Raw genomic sequence first — 19,519 nt, 5'->3', positions numbered from 1 at the left:
GACACAAAATCACACAAAAAAAGTTCTTAAAAATTGTCATTTTTGATAAAAAAGCCAATTATTGAAAAATTAAAAAAAAAAAAAAAAAAAAAAAAAGAGATTTTTTGAAGTTTCAGCTCTGTAGCATGTCCAGAACCATAAAAAAAAAGATTGTTTGTATTAGAAAACTTTAAGCACAGGAATATGGCTTCTCTGCTGTAACACCTTGCCGGTTTAATAGCAGGCATTTTTTTGGGTTCTTTGCAGTCAGGAAAAACATCTGAACTTGTGTATAGTAGTACTGTGCACAAGTTCTGATGTTTTGCCTGCCTCCAAAATTCCCCAAAAAATGCCAGCAAAAACACACCTGGGCATTTTTATTTTTGAAGCTAGCGTTTTTTTTGGCATTTTTTGGGGTTCTTTTGAGGCAGGCAAAACATCTGAACTTGTGTATAGTGGTACTGTGCACAAGTTCTGATGTTTTGCCTGCCTCCAAAACCCCCCAAAAAATGCCAGCAAAAACACACCTGGGCATTTTTTTTTTGACGCTAGCGTTTTTTTGGCATTTTTTGGGGTTCTTTTGAGGCAGGCAAAACATCTGAACATGTGTATAGGGTGTATATATAGGCATATATGTCTGAATATATACCCCTAGACATATATAGGTGTGATAGTAGCAGAAATATATTACTGTAAATGATTTCATTAGCGCAAGCATTTATTTCTGCTACTATCACACCTATATATGTCTAGGGGTATATATTCAGACATATATGTCTATATATCCCCCCTATACACATGTTCAGATGTTTTGCCTGCCTCAAAAGAACCCCAAAAAATGCCAAAAAAAACGCTAGCGTCAAAAAAAAAAAATGCCCAGGTGTGTTTTTGCTGGCATTTTTTGGGGAATTTTGGAGGCAGGCAAAACATCAGAACTTGTGCACAGTACCACTATACACAAGTTCAGATGTTTTTCCTGACTGCAAAGAACCCAAAAAAATGCCTGCTATTAAACCGGCAAGGTGTTACAGCAGAGAAGCCATATTCCTGTGCTTAAAGTTTTCTAATACAAACGATCTTTTTTTTCTGGTTCTGGACATGCTACAGACCTGAAACTTCACATGTACACTTTTTAGACCCCCCAGATACTAAATCCAAAGTAAAAATCAAAAAATCTCTTTTTTTTTTTTTTTTAATTTTTCAATAATTGGCTTTTTTATCAAAAATGACAATTTTTAAGAACTTTTTTTTGTGTGATTTTGTGTCTGGGGGGTCTAAAAGGTGTACCTGTGAAGTTTCAGCTCTGTAGCATGTCCAGAACCAGAAAAAAAGATCATATAGGTGTTAAAGTTAAAGGAGGCTCCCGAACCACATCCCTGTTCTACTGAAAAATTATCTTTTTTTTTTTTCATGGTTCTGGACATGCTACAGAGCTGAAACTTCACATGCACACATTTTAGACCCCCCAGATACTAAATCCAAAGTAAAAATCAAAAAAATCTCTTTTTTTTTTTTTTTTTTAATTTTTCAATAATTGGCTTTTTTATCAAAAATGACAATTTTTAAGAACTTTTTTTTGTGTGATTTTGTGTCTGGGGGGGTCTAAAAGGTGTACCTGTGAAGTTTCAGCTCTGTAGCATGTCCAGAACCAGAAAAAAGATCATATAGGTGTTAAAGTTAAAGGAGGCTCCCGAACCACATCCCTGTTCTACTGAAAAATTATCTTTTTTTTTTTCATGGTTCTGGACATGCTACAGAGCTGAAACTTCACATGCACACCTTTTAGACCCCCCAGATACTAAATCCAAAGTAAAAATCAAAAAAATCTCTTTTTTTTTTTTTTTAATTTTTCAATAATTGGCTTTTTTATCAAAAATGACAATTTTTAAGAACTTTTTTTTGTGTGATTAATAGTTAATGGGGCATGACCCAGAACCCTAGGCACTTTTTAGGGGCATTTATTGGGTTTTAGGGCTTAAAAATTGTGTTTTTTGATTACAGAAGTTCGGGTCCCATTGATTTCAATGGGGTTCTGAAATCCGGGCCGAACTTTAGTGAAGTTCGGGTGTTCTGGTCGAACCGAACTTTTCAAAAGTTCGATCATCCCTATTTGTCACATGTTGGGTAATCACAGCGGCTCGGCTCCAGAAGTGGCGGGTGTTGTCCCCGTCATCCTGCCAGGGCCGCCAAGAAGTTCATCACCTAATCTTAAGTTATTAATATCTTATGAGGAGAGGACCTATGAGATTGAGAATTGAAATAATTAAATATATATGGCTTTTTGAACCAGTGCAGTCAGTGCCAGTGCCACAGTGCCACCCAGACGCTATCCACCAGTGCCACCACCATTAAGTGTGTTGGTCGGTCACTCGAGCACTGAAGGAGGTGGAAGCATCTGACAAGTGAAGTGACATTTTAGATTTGCACACTGGAATTCATTTATGGACTTTTCGTTATAGATAGGTTTACACACTTCAACTTGTTGCACGCACCTGACCTAACTTATTTCATAACTTATTTTATTGTGATTTATTGTCATATTTTATATGAATTGAATTTACTGTTACATTGTGGGAATAATTATTTTCACTGCATTTAGGCTTTAGCACATTCATGTCACTTTATTTTTGATACTGTGTGGAGTGTGGGCAGGGCACTGGGGGCAATGATGATATTATATCGATTGCACAGGCACTTTATTCGCACAGCCAAGTTGTGTTTGTTAGTAGTTTCTTGATGCACTTTAAGCGCTGTAGCACAATTTATTTGTTTGTTTCATATTTTCTTTTTATTGGAAAGATTTGGTATAGCAGCTTTTATTATACACAGCCTTTATTTTCGTATGCGCTGATTTACAAATGACATTATACACATTTTTTTGAGCTTTATGTAACCTGCCATCTACTGTTCTGGCAGTGGTAATTTTTTTAAAAGTAACGAGTAACTATGCAGCACAAAAAAAAAATACTTGAGTAGAAGTATCGAAATCATCGAAAAAATGTAGTGAAGTAAAAGTAGAAGTAGGAGAAAAAAATTCTACTCTAGGAAAGTACAGATACCGCATTTCGGTACTTAAGTACAGTACTTAAGTAGTTCTACTTCGTTACTATACATCTCTGAATATGAGCTCAAACCTAAACACTTTCAATTTGTTTGCAATCAGGCAGGCCCTTGCACTACACAGTTATATGGCCAGCTTTACTATTTTATATATATACTGTACACACACACACATATATATATATATATATATATACACACTATATTACCAAAAGTATTGGGACACCTGCCTTTACACGCACATGAACTTTAATGACCTCCCAGTCTTAGTCCGTAGGGTTCAATATTGAGTTGGCCCAAGCTTTGCAGCCAGGGCAGTCATCAGAGCCCCCTTACACAGCTTTAGGCCTGGGCCCCCCCTGGGCCTGACCATCAACATTCCCCAAGGCCCCCCACTGGCTGTGTCACCAAGTCCCATCCCATGTCCTCCTCCATCCCATGTCCTCTTCCATCCCATGCCCTCTTCCTTCTCGATCCCATCTCCCCAATCCCATGTCCTCCTCCTCCAATCAAATCTCCTCCATCCCATCTCCTCTCTCTTGCACTGTGCAGACTTCCTGGTTGCGGTGGCCCGGGCCCTCCTGACGCTCAGGCCCTGTATGGGTGTATCACCTGTACCCCCCTGATGGTGGCCCTGTTTGCAGCTATAACAGCTTTGACTCTTCTGGAAAGGCTGTCCACAAGGTTTAGGAGTGTGTCTATGGGAATGTTTGACCATTCTTCCAGAAGCACATTTGTGAGGTCAGGCACTGATGTGGGACGAGAAGGCCTGGCTCACAGTCACCGCTCTAATTCATCTTAAAAGTGTTCTGTCGGGTTGAGGGCAGGGCAGTCAAGTTCCTCCACCCCAAACTCGCTAATCTATGTCCTTATGGACCTTGCTTTGCGCACTGGTGTGCAGTCATATTGGAACAGGAAGGGGCCATCCCCAAACTATTCCCACAAAGTTGGGAGCATGAAATTGTCCAAAATGTCTTGGTATGCTGACGCCTTAAAAGTTGCCTTTACTGGAACTAAGGGGCCAAGCTTAGCCCCTGAAAAACACACCGAAACCATAATCCCCCTCCACCAAATGACCTGGACCAGTGTTCAAAGCAAGGTCCATAAAGAAATGGATGAGCGAGTTTGGGGACTTGACACTGGCTGGGAAGGGGCTAACATCTAGGGGCGATCAAGGGGTTAACTTGGTGCCTAACAATGTGGTAATGTGTATATTACATGCTGCTTTTCACTATAAATCTGTTTCAGGGAGAAGAAACAAAGATATCATTCCCTCTGTACAGGGCCCTGTTTTTTTGTCAACACAGGGCTCTGGGCTATGATTGGACACAACTGATTAGCAGGTCCTGGCCATGAGTCATTGGCTGAGACCTGATGACAAAATCCTTACGTGTTCAATCACAGCAGAAATAAGTAGGGGGGATTCATGACATGCATGCGTCCCCTGAACCCGGAAGCAGGCAGTGACAAACAGGAATGTAGGAGCTGCCCCTTCTGCAGTACAATGTGGGCGGTCAGTCTTAAAGCGGTTAAAGGAGGTTTCTAGATTCCCTTAGGCCCCCCAGCTGCAGACACCAAAAACTACAAAGCCGGGGTTTTGTGGAATAGGCTCTTGTCATCATTATGGAGACATTCTGCTTGTCCAAGGAAGTTGTTCCTTGGTTTTGGGTGTCTGCAGGTGGGGGGGGGGGGCTATGGAAATCTAGAAGCACCCTTGAAAAATAACAGGGTGCACAGATACGTTCCCCCATGTGAATGAGTAAGGTAAATATCGTACCCTTACTCATTTGCATAAAAAAACAAAAAAGTAAATAAATACAAGGACACTTTTTCACAATGCTTTAATAAAAATGAATCTATCATCAAACAAATTGTCCAGCATTGCAGATCCACATCAATCATAATGAACAAGGTCTGATGTTGCTCAAAGGTAAAATCCACCGACCAATGGACTCAATTCACACCCGTTATTCACCTGGCATGAATGACAACTCCTGAGGCCGCAATACCAAAAGTAAAATAGGTGCTGGGATTTCCCAGGTGGATTAAATAATACCCATTGTTGGCTTCAGTGAGATAAAATAATCCCCATCATTGGTGTCACTTGGCAATGACAAGACTGTGTTCACACTATAAGATGTTTCTTGGTACTGCAGTTCCTCTGAACTCCACAAGGTGGTGATTTCACTTCTACCCAGACACAAAGGCAGACAGGAAGTGATGTCAAGTACAGACAGGAAGTGATACCAGCTATAAATAAGTAGTTCCTGAGTTAACGGTGAGTTGGGAGGAAATAGCGAAGACATTGTTGGAAGTGGCAGCAGAGGAGGTAATAAGATCTTATTTTCAATTTACACCCAGTAAACCCGTCCCCCCCCACCCGTCATGTCCGTCCTCTTCCTATATAGTCACTGTGACGTCTTTTATCTCCAGCAGATGATGATAAACACATATATAGTGTGGAAACCTAGATTAACGCCTTCGGGGTCAGAACGTTTCCCCACTTACAGGGCCGGAACATTCTCTTCATGTTAGAGATGTGTCACCGTCTCACTGGAGATGAGATGATACATTTGGTGGGGAGCAGGTATTTTAGTAATGCTTAAAGACATAAAAAATGCAGAATTCCTTTAAATAACGTGTCTGGGGGATGCTCTGACCCAGCCTGTGAAGTGGTGTATCTGTATGATGTATACAACCTACTACAGCACCACTGACATTTCCAAAGTGACTGGGGAATCTCTTCTCTATGAGACCCTTATCCTAGATGAGGGTCTGATATAGATGTTAATCGGGACCCCCCCCCCCCCCACACACACACACACACACAAAAGTTTGGGGTTCCACCTTAACCCTTCCACTCCTAAGAGTAAAACAAATCTAAATGCCTAAGCATAATATTGCAACTTTGACATGTGTTAGTAAAACTGTACATTTCATCACAACTACTTTGTGGAACCAGGTGGATTATACCGCTTTTTTTTCCAGGACAAATTGGGCTTTCATTTGGTAGCAAATGGCAATTGATATCTCCAATTTTTTTTATTATTATTATCATAGAAAAATTGCCCCAAAATAGTAACAAAAAATATAAAAATAAACTGTATATTTCTTGTTACTAACATAACCTTCCACCACAGAACAACCCAAAATTTCCTGCACCTGATGATCACAATACCACATATGTGTGATAGTTGTTGTTTGTACCCGTAGTACAGCATGTTTTGCTTTTTTTTTTTTTTGTCCTACCTAAAACACCCAAACACTAACTGACACTGATGCTAACTTAAAAAAAAATCCTGCCCAAAATATACTGACCCTGACCTTTGACCCAAGCACTAACCTTGGCACTGACCTAGATCAAACCTTGATCTAGGTATTTTTTCTTTATTTTTAATTATTTATTTATATTTTACAAACACTTTTTTTCCTTCTTTCTGCAAGGAAAGAGAAACATCTCCATTCACAGAAAGAGAAAAACACAGGGATGGGCTTCCCAGTGACTGATCACTGTGGTAGCCAATCAGAGGCTACCACAGCGATCAGGTGACCCGGAATAAGGAGATCCGGGTCCCGGTCATTAGTGCGGGGCCCGGGGCTCTGGGTGAGACCATGGTCTCTGTAATTGGAGCACGGTGTGAGGCGGGCTCCCAGGACAAAGTGAGATACACATATATGCAGCCCCATGGAGAAAAACTCATTTCTGTTAGGCCGCGTGTTACATCGGCGGGAAGGTTGTTAAATATATAGCAGACCCTTATCCTTTATGTGCGTCATTTATGGATGCCAAGGGTAACCTTGCCATGAAAAAAGAAAAAACAGTGTGGGGTGCTACCTAAGGTCAATACCAGAGCCTTCAGGGCCATGAAATATTATTATTATTATATAGGATTTATATAGTGCTGACAGTTTACGCAGCGCTTTACAACTTGAGGGTAGACAGTACAAATACAATACACTTTAATACAGTAGGAATCAGAGGGCCCTGCCCGTTAGAGCTTACAATCTAAGAGGGATGTATATGAATCAACCAAGAGCTGTTCAGTCCAAGAAGGTGTGGATCTCATTCTGTCCTGGGCAGAGCTCTATGTTCCCACTCTTGTCAGTCGTTCTGGGAGTGCAAAATTGGCAGGTGGACTTCCTCAGCCACTGAAAATCACTGCCAGTTAAATAGTCTCTCAACCCAAAGGTCTCAAGGCACTTTGTTAGTGATGGGGCACACCAGATGTGGATTTACTAGCTTCCAGGTTCAATGCAAAATTGGGCAGGATCATTTCTAGGTCCATGGATCCTCAGGCTTTTGCATTGGATGCCCTGGTGACACAATTCTTTCTGATTTTATGTCTTGCTTTTAGCTTGTTCCATACCTGTTACGCAGGACTTTGGTTGAGAGTACACCGGGGAACCTGATCAAACTGGCTTAACCCAGAAGAATGTTGTATTCCGTCATTGTGAACTTTTTGCTGGATCATCTTTGGCCTCATGCGACTTGGCCAGACCTCTTTCCACAAGGGCCGATCTGCCATCCTTTACGGTCACTGGCTTTACCGTCTTAGCTATTGAAGCCTTGAAGGACAGAGCAGAGGCGTAACTATAACCTTGAAGAAACAATGAAGGGCCCCTCCTCACCTCTGGTCCCAGGGCCCTTCACTCTCATTGTGGGGCACCCTTATCAAGGTCTCACAGTGGCCCCCTTCCTTCCATCTTGGGGCTCCCACAGTGGTAGAACACCAGGGTCCAGTCGCAAGCGCAACCTTTGTGCCCCTGGGGTTTCACCTGTATTAGGGTACTGCCATAAATGTTATAGATTTTACCGGTATGTAAGACCTGCACTCCCAACTTCCAACAGGCTTATAAACAGGATGTTACCGACAGACTCAGTGAGTGGACTCTAAGCAGATCACCCATGACAGTAGAACCAAAACACAAATCCTCTCCCCTTTTAATATAAATCCATACTTCCCGACTGTCGTGGTTTTAGTGGGACCTTCCTGAGATATGAATGAAATCCTGTGTATCTGGACTAAGGGTCTGCTCACACCAGAATGCCTTGAGGGCAACCCATGTTTTGTGTGCGTTACGGCAGTGCATTCAAAATGCACTGCCGTAACAATCTGCAGTGTGTGTCAACTTAATGACTCCCTAAATGCAGGTTGCAAATGCAGTATGATCAGAAGTACCATGGGATTTGCATACACAGCTCTTGGTGCAGACCATTACAGTTTCAGCCCATTCAAATGAAAGGGCTTAAATCGCACAGCACCTGGAAGGCATGTTGTGACAGTGTTCACCGTCACTGGGAGTAAAAAACAGATAATTAATGGTTTGAATTGCTTCAGATGGGACAGTTATATTTGTCAGCAATATCTCTTAGGAAATGTAAGAAGATGAATGGTTTGACTTTTCAGATTGCTAGATAGTGAGATGGGGTGGGGTTTGTTATTGGTAAGTGCCTGTATTCCTTTGTTATATTGTTCCTGTCTGCCTTAAGATAAACTTTTTATGGGATGTATATGTGTATGTAGATTGGCTGCTAAGGGGGAGGGGGGATTGTCCCACAGTGTATATCTCTTTGTGCATGTGTTTGAATAAACAGTCTGTTTTTACCCCTTCATGAAGTCTCGACTTGTAAGAGCTTGTACCTGCTTCACTCTCTGGGGAAAGAGAGGTTCACCCACTGGAACCTGGAGCCTTGTCGTAGGTCCAGGGTGGGTAGGAGACGGCGAGACCCCAACAAAGCTGCGGTGGTTAGTGGGGTCTGAGGTGGTTATGGTGTCTGGTGGAGTGCTTGGAGCCCTCGGGAAGCACTAGGAGCATCTGTCAATGGAGGTACCCAGTCGGGGTGCCGGTTGATCCGTTACACATGTGAATCGCACAAGAACGCACAGCGCGTTCCTTTGTGATTCATGGTGTGAACCGACCCTGGGTCCTGGAGCCCAGTGCTGAAAAAAATTTCGGCACTCAACTCCACTAACTTACCTGACAAGGTGACACTAACGTGGGCACCTGAGGCGATTGCCCCAATCTCTTGCTAGGTGCCCTGGATCACAGACCCCACAATTGTCCCCTCAATAGCAGCCAGCATCTCTTTGAAGAAGGGGGGAAGGGAGGCAAGTTGTCAAAGAATACTTGCAGTGTTTTGGGGGGATACGAGGATGCTGTATGTGCTAGGGGGTACTTTGGGAAGGGAAAGGATTTTTGAGGGGGGGCAGCTGCCATACAGAGTAATCACAGCGTGTGGGATCCGAAACCCCCCGCACAAGCTGCGAGCAAGTCACTGGAACCAAGTGTTGGAAGTGGGTACCAGCTGTACTAGAGCTCACCTTCCTTGCGGCCGCTACATCGGGCGCCAGACCAGAAGTCTTTCCTGCCGTCTTGGGGCCCCCTTACGATGACAGAAGGCCAGGGCTGATCGCAAGTCTGACCTTGGTAGTTCTACCACTGAGACAGAGGTACGGTAGTTGATGCAGTAATTCCCAAGCTATTAAGAGCCAAGAAGACTACTTCTAGGATGATTTACCATTTGGTCCTGGATATTTTATGTGGCCTGGTGTGAGGCTAGGAGGTTTTATCCTCACAAATAGCTTGTAGGCTAGATTTTGGCTTTTCTTCCAGTCTCAAGTTAATTTGAAGCTGGCCTTGAGTGTGATTAAAGTAGAAGTCAACCCTAAGACTAAAATCCCTGCATCAACAGACATCCACAACCTAAGACTAATCTATCTAGTCCTGTTGAATACATACCTTTTTTAAAGCCGATCCGACCCGAGCGGTCAGCAGCAGCTTCTCTGTGTAGGTGGGTGCAGAGGACACATCCGACAACAGAAGCCTCAAAGTTAAGCCTAGTACACACGCAACGAATTTCCGCCCACCAGTCGTCCATCTTTTGTCCAGAGTGGTGTTTTGTTGGTTGGAATGTGCCTAGACTGCACACGAATTTTCCCGCACAACAAAATTCTACTTCAAAAGTGATGTCATGTGTTGGATTGCTTTCTTTGTGTTCTTTCTTCTCTGAGCATGCCCAGTCTTGCTCATAAGATTTTTCCCTGTCGAAATCTGTACTGAATGCTCGAAAATCGGATGTGTTTTGACGGAGGACAAAAATTTTATAGCCTGCACACCAGATTTTTTCCGGCCGAAAAGTCGGAGTCGGTTGTCGGAAGCATCATACTAACAAGCCGAAAATCGGCAGATCGGTCGTCGGACGAAAATTCCTGGCCGAATTTCGACTCGTGTTCAAAAAAGGTATGTATACTGATTTTTTTTTTCTTTACAGGGTTAGATAGGTTAGTGTTAGGTCACTGATGTCTGTAGACGCAGGGATTTTAGTGTTAGGATTGACTTACAGTTTAGCGACAGATTCGGCTTTGGTGGTCTTAGACCTAAGGCCAATTGCTTTTTGTTCTGTAATATGTGCTTTTTTACAAGGTGTCACACATGATTCCTCCGGTCAGGGCACCTTTTACTCCACGGGGACTCAGTTTGGCGCTGTCGGTTTTACGAAAACGACCATTTGAACTGATTAAAGAATCTTACTTTAGTCCTTTTGGCTCGGAAAGGTTGTATCCCTGGTTACCATTGCTTCAGCACAAAAGGTGTCAAAATTTTTCTTGCAAGTAATCTTTTCTGCTACTCCACTATAACCAGGTGGTTCTTCGACTCGGCTGTCATTTTTGCTGAAGATGGTTGCAGCCTTCCATCCTAACCAGGATGTTATTTTGTCTTCTTATTTCCCCTGAACCTCAGTCACCAGGAGACAGGGCCTTTCACATGTTGAGTGTGGTTCAGGCTGTTAAAATGTATTTGATATTGACTGCCAGGATTAGGCTGCCAATTCGCCTTTTGTCCTTCCTGAAGAACCAAGGAAGGGTCAGTAGGCTACCAAGTCATCCATTTCCCAATGGATTTGCCAGCTTATTTCTGGAGCTTATGGCTTGAAAGTTAGGGCTCCACTGTTCCCGGTGACAGTTTATTTTATCAGAGGTGTAAGCGCTTTCTGCGATTTCCAACATCAGTCCTCAGTAGCTTAGGTCTGCAAGGCTCCAGTTCACACCTTTACAAGATTTTATCAGGTAGATGTAGAGCCTATGAGAAGACTATTTTTTTGGTTGCACTATATATGCAGGCTACTGTATAAATTCGTTTAGGCCTGTCTGTGGTTGCTATGCCCCCTCCTTTCATGGGCTTTGTTTTAGGACATCCTTGTGAGTAAGGAATAGTATGGCTGCTCTGTGTTCCATGATGTATGATAAAGAAAACTGAATTTGTGTACTTACCTGTAAAATGTATTTCTTGGAGTGGATCCTGGGACATAGAGATCCTTCTACTCTATTTTGGCATGTATGGCTTTCTACAAAACTGAGGTTCTTTTTTGATGGGAGGAGTTATTTATGGGAAGACTTCTTGTATTTTTTTCTTTGCCAGTGTCCAATCAACTATAGCTGGTGCATAACCCTATGGGTAAGGAGTAATATGGGTACCTTGTGTCCCGTGATGTACTCCAAGAAATGGGTTTTACAGGTAAGTAGAAACATCCAGTTGTTCTTATGTTGTTGAGAAGAAGGTCCTCTTCCTCAGAACCCTGGATGTTGTAGGATAGGGTGACCAGACGTCCCCGGTTTCCAGGAACAGTACCCAGACTAAGGACACTGTCCCCGGACCAAGTCTGTCCCCGGATTCAGTCCTGTGCCCAGAGCTCTGTGTATTATGTAGTCCTGTGCTCAGCACTCTGTGTATTATGTAGTCCTGTTCCCAGTGCTCTGTGTATTATGAAGTCCTGTGCCCATCATTTTGTGTATTATGTAGTCCTGTGCTCAGCACTCTGTGGATTATGTAGTCCTGTGCTCAGCACTCTGTGGATTATGTAGTCCTGTGCCCAGTGCTCTGTGTATTATGAAGTCCTGTGCCCATCATTTTGTCTGTTATGTAGTCCTGTGCCCAGCGCTCTGTGTATTATGTCGTCCTGTACCCAGAACTCTGTGTATTATGTAGTCCTGTACCCAGTGCTCTGTGTATTATGTCGTCCTGTACCCAGAACTCTGTGTATTATGTAGTCCTGTGCCCAGCGCTCTGTGTATTATGTAGTCCTGTGCCCAGCACTCTGTGTATTATGTAGTCCTGTGCCCAGCACCCTGTGTATTATGTAGTCCTGTACCCAGCGCCAATGTTCCCTCTAATTTTTTACTGTGCTGAGCAAATAAAAAAATTTCTGAGCGCAAACCTTTAGATTGAGCAATGGGGGGGGGGGGGGACGTCAATGCAGAGTGACCAGCTTGTCCCAATCAACTGCAGAGTGCCACAGCAATGCCCCCAATAAACTGCAGAGTGCCACAGCAATGCCCCCAATAAACTGCAGAGTGCCACAGCAATGCCCCCAATAAATTGCAGAGTGTCACAGCAATGCCCCCAATAAATTGCAGAGTGTCACAGCAATGCCCCCAATAAACTGCAGAGTGCCACAGCAATGCCCCCAATAAACTGCAGAGTGCCACAGCAATGCCCCCAATAAACTGCAGAGTGCCACAGCATTGCCCCCAATAAAATGCAGAGTGCCACAGCAATGCCCCCAATAAATTGCAGAGTGCCACAGCAATGCCCCCAATAAATTGCAGAGTGCCACAGCAATGCCCCCAATAAATTGCAGAGTGCCACAGCAATGCCCCCAATAAATTGCAGAGTGCCACAGCAATGCCCCCAATAAACTGCAGAGTGCCACAGCAATGCCCCCAATAAATTGCAGAGTGCCACAGCAATGCCCCCAATAAACTGCAGAGTGCCACAGCAATGCCCCCAATAAATTGCAGAGTGCCACAGCAATGCCCCCAATAAAATGCAGAGTGCCACAGCATTGCCCCCAATAAAATGCAGAGTGCCACAGCAATGCCCCCAATAAAATGCAGAGTGCCACAGCAATGCCCCCAATAAAATGCAGAGTGCCACAGCAATGCCCCCAATAAACTGCAGAGTGCCACAGCAATGCCCCCAATAAACTGCAGAGTGCCACAGCAATGCCCCCAATAAAATGCAGAGTGCCACAGCAATGCCCCCAATAAAATGCAGAGTGCCACAGCAATGCCCCCAATAAACTGCAGAGTGCCACAGCAATGCCCCCAATAAACTGCAGAGTGCCACAGCATTGCCCCCAATAAACTGCAGAGTGCCACAGCAATGCCCCCAATAAAATGCAGAGTGCCACAGCAATGCCCCCAATAAACTGCAGAGTGCCACAGCAATGCCCCCAATAAATTGCAGAGTGCCACAGCAATGCCCCCAATAAACTGCAGAGTGCCACAGCAATGCCCCCAATAAACTGCAGAGTGCCACAGCAATGCCCCCAATAAATTGCAGAGTGCCACAGCAATGCCCCCAATAAACTGCAGAGTGCCACAGCAATGCCCCCAATAAACTGCAGAGTGCCACAGCAATGCCCCCAATAAACTGCAGAGTGCCACAGCAATGCCCCCAATAAACTGCAGAGTGCCACAGCAATGCCCCCAATAAATTGCAGAGTGCCACAGCAATGCCCCCAATAAATTGCAGAGTGCCACAGCAATGCCCCCAATAAATTGCAGAGTGCCACAGCAATGCCCCCAATAAACTGCAGAGTGCCACAGCAATGCCCCCAATAAACTGCAGAGTGCCACAGCAATGCCCCCAATAAACTGCAGAGTGCCACAGCATTGCCCCCAATAAAATGCAGAGTGCCACAGCAATGCCCCCAATAAAATGCAGAGTGCCACAGCAATGCCCCCAATACATTGCAGAGTGCCACAGCAATGCCCCCCCGCGACCCCGTGCACTTACCTCACGGACGGTCACGGCACTCTGTCTTCAGTCCCCGGCTTCCAGCTTCCCGCGTCTCCATCCTCCCGAGTCCCGGCGCCTCCTCCTCGGCCAATGGCATGAAGTTGGCCTTTCGGCCAATCAGAAAGCGGGAGGACCCGCTCCCTGATTGGCCAGGAGGAGGATCCGTATGACAATAGCGAATTTTCATTCGCTATTGTCACACGATGGGCGTGCTCTCGGGGTGCACGCTCTGCTCCCTGGCCGCTCCGTCTGCGGCTGCGCCGTCTAACTAGGTGCTTGCGCGGGACGTAATTTCCACTGCGCGTCCGCGCACGCGCGCACCTTAAAGGGAACACTGCCCAGCGCTCTGTGTATTATGTAGTCATGTGCCCAGCGCTCTGTGTATTATGTAGTCCTGTGCCCAACGCTCTGTGTATTATGTAGTCCTGTGCCCAGCACTCTTGTGTATTATGTAGACCTGTGCCCAGCGATCTGTGTATTATGTAGTCATGTGCCCAGCGCTCTGTATATTATATAGACCTGTGCCCAGCGATCTGTGTATTATGCAGTCCAGTACCCAGCGCTCTGTGTATTATGTAGTCCTGTGCCCAGCGCTCTGTGTATTATGTAGTCCTGTGCCCAACGCTCTGTGTATTATGCAGTCCTGTGCCCAACGCTCTGTGTATTATGTAGTCCTGTGCCCAGCGCTCTGTGTATTATGTAGTCCTGTGCCCAACGCTCTGTGTATTATGTAGTCCTGTGCCCAGCGCTCTGTGTATTATGTAGTCCTGTGCCCAGCACTTTGTGTATTATGTAGACCTGTGCCCAGCGATCTGTGTATTATGTAGTCATGTGCCCAGCGCTCTGTATATTATATAGACCTGTGCCCAGCGATCTGTGTATTATGCAGTCCAGTACCCAGCGCTCTGTGTATTATGTAGTCCTGTGCCCAGCGCTCTGTGTATTATGTAGTCCTGTGCCCAGCGCTCTGTGTATTATGTAGTCCTGTGCCCAACGCTCTGTGTATTATGCAGTCCTGTGCCCAACGCTCTGTGTATTATGCAGTCCTGTGCCCAGCGCTCTGTGTATTATACAGTCCTGTATCCAGCGCTCTGTGTATTATGCAGTCCTGTGCCCAGCGCTCTGTGTATTATGTAGTCCTGTGCCCAGCGCTCTGTGTATTATGTAGTCCTGTGCCCAGCGCTCTGTGTATTATGTAGTCCTGTGCCCAGCGCTCTGTGTATTATGCAGTCCTGTGCCCATCGCTCTGTGTATTATGCAGTCCTGTACCCAGCGCTCTGTGTATTATGTAGTCCTGTGCCCAGCGCTCTGTGTATTATGCAGTCCTGTGCCATTTGCCAATTAAAAAAAAATATGTCCCCGGATTTCATTTTAAAAATCTGGTCACCTTATTGTAGGGGTCTGCAGGTGATGGGCTTATGGAAATTTGGAAGCCCCCTTTAAAATAAGGGGCCACCCAGATACTGACAGCCCCTCTTTTGAATGAGTAAGGGTACATAGCAGGTATTATAGCTTGATAAAAACTATCTAGTCATACAACAGTTTGGTGGCATAGTGTGTAGTGTGTGAGGTTTTTTTTTTTATTGCACACTGCATAATCACAAAATGTAAAAAATAATAAAACAGAGATTGCAAAAACACTTCACACCCCCTGCATTCCCCACAACACCCCACCCCTGTGAAAGGACCTAAAGAGGTATAGTTAAATTGGACCTAGGCTTAGTCTGTTCTTGGTCAGCAATTTCGGAATAAACAGAGTGCAGGGGTCAGGAGTGTGCCACACCCTATTCGTTTCCCTTCGAAGCAACCTCTAAAGAAGAATGTAAATACTTCATCACTGAGCACTGCCTACAGACTATAGGAGAGCAAGAGAGACCAGAGCTGTATAGACTGAGATCAGCTCATTGTTTGGGTGAGATGATCAGAGAGAGAACAAAAATAAACACCCCAAAAATATGGGGAGGGCTACGGATGTAAGAGCAGCAGTGATCACCATGCAGGAAAAACTGAGAGCAAAAAGTCTGCCTAATAACCTCTTACATCCCCATCCTAATATTGTACAACCAATACTGTCTAGATAATTCTATGCTATCCGTCCACAGAGAAACCCGCATAGATCACAAGACCACACCAATGAGGATGGAGGAGGACCGGAGTCACATGACTGAGCGGATACTAAACCTCACCCTGGAGATCATCTACCTGCTGACCGGAGAGGTGAGGAGGATTCTGGGAGGTCACATGACATCACTGTTATCTCTATTAATAAAACACAGACCTGACCAGAGAGGTGAGGAGGATTCTGGGAGGTCACATGACATCACTGTTATCTCTATTATTAAAACACAGTGTTCCGTGAAAAAACCATACCCGTGAGAAAACCATACCCTCGTCACTTCCGGAGGGTATGGATTTCTCACGGTACTTTAACTTGCGGCGGTTACATTATAACAGCTCCTCTGCATCATGGCTCATGTCCGCTCCTTCCCCTGTCACTTCCCTGATCTCCATTAATAAATATAAAAGCGGATCACGGAGCACAGATACACCCGCCGCTGCTTTCATATTTATTAGGGGAGATCAGGGAAGTGACAGGGAGAGGAGAGGAGATGATTGATGTTGCAGCAGAACTGTTTTAATGTTACCGCCGCAAGTATTAGTGCCGTTAACATATCATACCCTCCGAGCATGTGCACTTGTTAACTTCTTTCTTGTTCAATCACGTCTCCGGGGCTCTGAGCATGCGCTCTGCTGCGCTGCTCTGCTGTTTCAGACCGGAAGTGACGAGGGGTATGGTTTCTTCACGGGGTATGGTTTTTTAACGTTACACACAGACCTAATCAGAGAGGTGAGGAGGATTCTGGAAATGTGATATGATATTAATGATTACTATTTTTGCTTGAATAGAGTTTTCCTCCTGTGAAGTCTGGAGATAATATCACCATCACAGTTCCTCCATCTCACACCTTGTTACTCAAGAAAAACACCAAACAGAAGATCCTAGATGTCACAAAGAAGATGCTGGAGCTGCTGACAGGAGAGGTGAGCGGTGCTGGGAATTCTGGGACATTATCCAGTAACAGACAAGGGATGTGTCTGGATGGTGACTGTATCATTTTGTGTGTCAGGTTCCTGTTAAGTGTGAGGGTCTGTACGTTATCTGCATTGTTACAATTTATGTCATTTTTATGACCTATTCAGAGTGGAAACTTGAATAATTGTAAAGTTGATGTTAAAGAAGAGATAAAAGAGAAGGATGATGAGGATGGGGTGGTGGAGGAGTCGGAGTTTCCAAAAGAACACAAAGATCTGTACCAGGACACCATGGTGGAGTCATCCAACTACAGAAACCCACCAGAGAGATGTCCCCGTCCTCTGTGTTCCCGGGATTCCACACAGGAAGATCACACCATCCCTCACCATCATCAGGTAGGTGATTGACAATTATTGGTAGTTAAGATTTATACACAGCATGTTTATTACAATGAATGTTTTTTAAATATTTAGAGTGGAAACCTCGGGAATTATAATATTGTTGTTAAAGAAGAGTATAAAGAAGAAGATGAGGAGTATAGTGTGATGGAGGGGCTTTCCGTAGGTCACGAGGATATCTACAAGGACATTATGATGGAGTCTCTTAGTAACAGAAACCCACCAGAGAGATGTCCCCGTCCTCTCTATTCCTGGGATTCTACACAGGAAGATCACACCATCCCTCACCATCATCAGGACAAGGACGTCATGATGGACAATCAGCCGCCCCTCACATCACCGGGTAAGAGAAGACTTTATTGTAAACGAGAGAGCAGTACGGAGGCTCCACCTAGATCCCCCCATCATCTGATAAACACATAGAAACAATGTATTCAGTCAGTGTGTGTGTTTCCTACAGATGGATCCAGTAATGGGAACCCACCAGAGAGATGTCCCCGTCCTCTGTGTTCCCAGGATTCCACACAGGAAGGTCACACCATTCCTCACCATCATCAGGTGGGTGAAGTTGAGGGTCGGGAACATAAAGTGATTGAACACTCTGACATGTGGAGACGTTGTGTGGACTCTACCAGATAATATTTTCTATGTGATCTCACATCATAAATACTTCTATATTACAGATGTTATTTTCTGCCATTCTGTTGGTTTAGGGTGAAGATCTGATGATCATTAAAGTTGAGGGTGAAGTAGAAGAGACGTATGTGAGGGATGATCAGCAATATACGGAGGAGGTTGGAATGATGAGGACATTCAAAGAGGAGGACACTCCTACAGAGATCAGCACAGGTGACCCATAATATATTCTTCTGTTATCTCTGCTCTGTTCCTGCACACTGATTGGTCCAGTGTAGGATAGGAGATGAGTGATGTCATAGGTTGATAATAGTCACCTCCTTGTACTGATACCCATCCTGCACATTAGATCTTCATTTCTCTCACTTTAACCCCTTCTCTGTGATGCAAAAACAATGTATTTATTCAGACATAATTTATGTATAGTGGTGAGAGACCTGGGTTCGGTTCGAGACAGGTTGGTTAAACTAGTTGAATTCAAACCCCATTGGAGTCCATGGGAATGTATTCTTAGAAATCAGTAATGGCCATTTTCTGTGTTAATAGGCAAGTGATTGTCAAACTAATGGGGGGTTGGCCACTGCCCTGGGGAATATGTACCAAAGCAAAAGACATTTTTTTATTTAATTCTGTTTTGTGGGGAGCAGAGATTTTTTTTATAACGTGAAACATTAAAAATGCTAAATTCCTTTAAATAACATGTTTGGGGTATGCTTATAATGCCTGTGATTTGTCACATCTGTACAAGAGCGCTTTTAAAAACAAACTTGAAATACATCTATTCACCCCGGCCTATACAAATACTGCTCTTCTGTCAAGGCTGTGTAATCATAGAAGTGATCTGCGAGGAGGACCAAAGGACCTTTTACTGGAGAGGGGAAGTCACAGCTGGTTGGGACATCCACAGAGAACATCTGCTCACTAAAATATACCTAATCCAGATAGAATGTTGGTTTAAAGTGGAGTTCCGGGCACAAAATCAATGTTTTTTTTGTGCCCGTCCGCTAGTTCTGGATAACCTGAAAAGGAATTGGATAGTTAGGTTTTTTTTTTTTTTTAAAACTCACCTTGTAATTGTAGATCGTAAATACTCACCTCAGAGTACTTCCTCCCTCGGAAGCCGCGGCTCACCCCGTCACTTCCTGCCTCGCGATGATTCCGGGGAGCTGAACGTCATAGCTCCCAGGAATCAATGCGACGGCACCGGCCCCGCACGTCATTTCCGGGCGACGCCGCATTCTCCTGCTAAACAGCTTCTGGGCATGCCCAGAAGCTGTTTAGGAATGCGGCGCCACACCGGAAGTGACGAGAGGGGCCGGTGCGGCGCATTCTGGGAGAAGAAGACGCGGAAGAAGACGCAGAAGAGGACCGCGCCGGCTTCAGCTGCCCACAAGAGAGATGGAAACGCTGTGGAAGAAATTTTATAAGTAAGTATTTCTTCTAAAAGGTAAGTGCGAACCGGGACAGATCAGAGGCTAGCCATTGTGGAATGTGCTAGCCCTGACTGTCCCGGGGGTATGCTTATTGAAAAATGACATCTGTGCCCGGAACTCCGCTTTAAGTGAACTAATCATCTTCTATCTATTAATTATGTGTTTATATTTTTCCA

The 19,519-nt window shown here is 44.5% G+C and overlaps 1 protein-coding gene and 1 pseudogene across 2 annotated transcripts in view; one reads left to right on the top strand and one right to left on the bottom strand.

Annotated features, from left to right (window-relative positions):
* The window catches only part of LOC309550683 (uncharacterized protein), a 3,164,715-nt gene that overhangs the window by 561,837 nt on the left and 2,583,359 nt on the right, over window positions 1-19,519 (bottom strand). The window lies entirely within an intron of this gene.
* LOC309550793 overlaps window positions 1-19,519 on the top strand; it is a 1,525,103-nt pseudogene that overhangs the window by 633,778 nt on the left and 871,806 nt on the right. The window contains exons 8-9 of the transcript XR_014226173.1: window positions 17,044-17,271; window positions 17,988-18,123. The product of XR_014226173.1 is annotated as an uncharacterized misc_RNA (transcript). The remainder of the gene's footprint in view (window positions 1-17,043; window positions 17,272-17,987; window positions 18,124-19,519) is intronic.

The sequence above is a fragment of the Pelophylax lessonae genome, assembly GCF_965119305.1.
Source record: "Pelophylax lessonae genome assembly, chromosome: 3".
In the NCBI taxonomy this organism is placed as follows: Eukaryota; Metazoa; Chordata; class Amphibia; order Anura; family Ranidae; genus Pelophylax; species Pelophylax lessonae.
Note: the sequence above shows the minus strand (reverse complement) of the source record. Positions and strands in the feature narration are given on the sequence as shown.